Here is a 3,179-nt window from a genome sequence, read left to right as displayed (position 1 = left end):
CATTTCATTTATATAATAAATAAGGTCCTTTCTGGGCCCCATACATTTGGGCCATTGCTTTATTATTAACAAAAAGAAAAAAGTAAGATGCAAAATGGGAAGTGATCAATTTTGCCAGACAAGTTAGAATTTTCCTTGTTTTCAAGTTTGTCATTTCCCTGTATTAACTGAACAAACATGGTTCCCACTGATATTTAACCAGCGGTGATCTCCTTTCTATATCTTGTATGAGCCAAAGTCATTGCAGTCAGCTGAAGCTCCATGTTATTAGGAAGCAAGGAAAGGAGGCGGAACCTACAGACAGCAGAAAGAAAACCTCTCTGCATAGCCCAGGTGGGTGTCTGTCAATTACAGTAGGAGTTTCTGTGTGTAGTGGGTGGATTCTAATGGCTGAACTTTACTAACCACAATCTCTGAATCAGGAAATAGGCATTTCATTATAGAGAGACTCCATGCTCGAAACCAGATTAGAAAATAGTTTAATCTCCACAGAAATTTGATCAATAATGCTTCGGAACAGAGTTGAGAATAAATAAGTTTTTATGTTTTCTTCAACTTTGCATTAAAGCCAATCTCTAAACGCTACAGTTTTACCGCTCTTGCAGTCTCAATGCAGTAAGAAGACAAGATGATCCAAGTGAACGACTGCCGCTTTGAAAAGATCGTCAAGAAAACTTTTGAAACCAGCGGTTTGGACTTTAAAGGCTTTGTGGAAGTTGTTCAAAAGGTAATAATAGCTCTTCATAGGTATTATTTTGGCAGGAGCCATTTGCTAAAATATGAATGCAATTGAAAATCTCTTGAGAGGGATTGTAAGACTAGCTTGGCACTTTTACTTACACTAGTCATTTTGGTGTGAAATTACTATTTAACAGTTAAAACAGCTTTTAATTCGTTATTTTAAGTTCTGAACTCAGTATTTTTACATGTTTTTTTTTTTGAGAAATCGTTGATGCATGCAGACACTTGTCTTGGCGCCATTCTAGTAATTCAGGTCATGACAAGCTTGAACTCTGGCGCTTTTAGATGAACTCAAAGTAAAAACATATAAGGTTTGAAGTGTCACACTGTGTTTTCCCCTTTTACAGTTTGGGATTACTTAACATGGTCTTAGAATATGGGTTTTAAAAATGCTCTAAAACTTTTAAACATATTTGTAAGTACCTTTGTCATATCACATGAAAATTCTTGAACTTGAAATTCTCAACTTGAAAAGAGTGATATTTATTCCAATGCTAAATTTCAGCACTAAAATATAAGTCTACAATTAGGTTAGCATTTCATGATAGATGCACATCAACAGTGACAAAAAATAATTGAAAAAAACTCCATAAATTCATTATGTTTTTTAGAATAATTAATTTGAATTTTAAAATACTAATTATCTCACTATTTAGGTGTACCTACAATTAAAATTACACACCTCTCCATTCAGTAAGGGAAAACTTAAAATTTGGTATGATATGAAAATTACATGAATTACAAAAAGTATTTTCCTTGCATTTAAATAATAAAATCAGGACTTTCTGTCATGTTAATGTTCCAACATGAGTGAGTGCCATTGATCTCAACCCAAATAAATGGCCAGGAGTTTTCATCCCACATCAGTGTCTGATCTCAAAAATTCTTTAACCAGATAATATGTCATTGTTTTTTGTCCCCACAGAAGTTTTATGTCCCTTCAAATGAGACATTTGTGTTGACAACAACTGACAGAATAATAGTGGATGCTGATAAATTTGGTAAGTAAACCTGTTCATGTTTACGAAACAGAGGAAAACTCTGAAACGGAGAACATAGAATATTATTCTTTCACTCATTTCAGATAAACTGAAAGATGGCACCACCCTCTATCTGCTACGAAAAACAAACCAAGTCCTGCCAGCTTCAATCGAGGAAGAGATTAACTTCGTTCCTCACTACAACACACTGATTGAAAGTGGGGCAAATTAATACTTTATTGAGGGCCAGAAATCACTGCGTGGGTATTAATGTAGTCAAAGTGATGCTCATAATTTGGGAACAGGGAATGCAGCTTATTACCTTAAGCTTTTGGTGTCTTTGTGTCATTTTTTTCAGCCTGCGCTCTTGCTGAGCTGGTGGACAATGCTCTTTCAGCCACAGCAAAAAACACTGGAGTCAGGAGTATAGAGATAAGGCTGGTTGGTTTTGCTTCTTACTTTTAAAAGTTTTACTATCTTCAAAGTTTTTGATATATTTTTTAGGATGCTAGATTAAAGCAGCATCATGGTTTTAAACATTTATTGGCAAAAATCTGGAATATTATGTATCAATTTTCCTTCCACCGCACAATTATGAATTACTTTGTAGTATCATCTAAAATCCCAATATAACACTCAATAGTTTGTGGTTATATTGAGACAAAATGTGTAAAAGTTTTGTGTGACTGAAAACTTGCAGAGCACAATAAATTGTGTATTAACCAGAGTAGAAACCCCTGAATTCTGTTTTAATAATTCTGCATAACTTGTAGTGTTTTTTTTCCTTTCCATTCTGGACAGCTATTTGACAAAACATTTGGGAAACCTGCTATCATTGTCTTGGACAATGGATGCGGGATGACCTCCAAGCAGCTCAATAACTGGGCCATTTACAGACTCTCTAAGTTCACAAGGGAAAACAGCACATTTGAAAGGTTGTATTTTTTTTTGCTGTTTTGAAAAATTTTCTGAAAAAATAAACTTTTCACCAATCTGTTTAAGAAGAACCTTGATATATTACTTATTTTTTTATTTCATCTCATTTATGGTGGAATTTAGTGAAGCAGAGGGATATGTTCAACCTGCTCATGTACCTCGCAGTCTCAACAGTGACATTTCCTTTTTCGGAGTTGGAGGAAAACGAGCGGTTTTCCACATGGGGAATGCTGTGAGAGTAAGTCCATTAGCATTTTTAATTCATTTCAAGAGAGGAGTTAGGACAGTCACTTACATTTCTATATGGTATAGCATACTGATACATCCACTTTCCAAACAAAGTACAAACTTTTGTACTTGACACATTAAAAGAATTACAGATGGGGAAGTAACAGTTATTTTGTTGTATATTTTCATATAAAATGAATCAGTTTTTCTTAAGTCAGCTTAAATGTGTAAAAAAACATACATGGCAAAAAAAAAAGTATACATGTTTTACAATTAACAGATGATCAGCAGACC

At 34.3% G+C, this 3,179-nt stretch overlaps 1 long non-coding RNA gene across 1 annotated transcript in view; it reads left to right on the top strand.

The window, feature by feature from the left end:
* The window catches only part of LOC103132262 (uncharacterized), a 3,806-nt gene extending 627 nt beyond the window's left edge, over positions 1-3,179 (top strand). Inside the window, exons 2-7 of the long non-coding RNA XR_475536.2 lie at positions 1,667-1,742; positions 1,826-1,981; positions 2,080-2,162; positions 2,523-2,656; positions 2,781-2,895; positions 3,166-3,179. This is a non-coding gene — a long non-coding RNA (uncharacterized LOC103132262). The remainder of the gene's footprint in view (positions 1-1,666; positions 1,743-1,825; positions 1,982-2,079; positions 2,163-2,522; positions 2,657-2,780; positions 2,896-3,165) is intronic.

The sequence above is a fragment of the Poecilia formosa genome, unplaced genomic scaffold (assembly GCF_000485575.1).
Source record: "Poecilia formosa unplaced genomic scaffold, Poecilia_formosa-5.1.2 Scaffold977, whole genome shotgun sequence".
Lineage (NCBI taxonomy): Eukaryota > Metazoa > Chordata > Actinopteri > Cyprinodontiformes > Poeciliidae > Poecilia > Poecilia formosa.
This window is presented reverse-complemented; position numbering and strand designations above follow the sequence as displayed.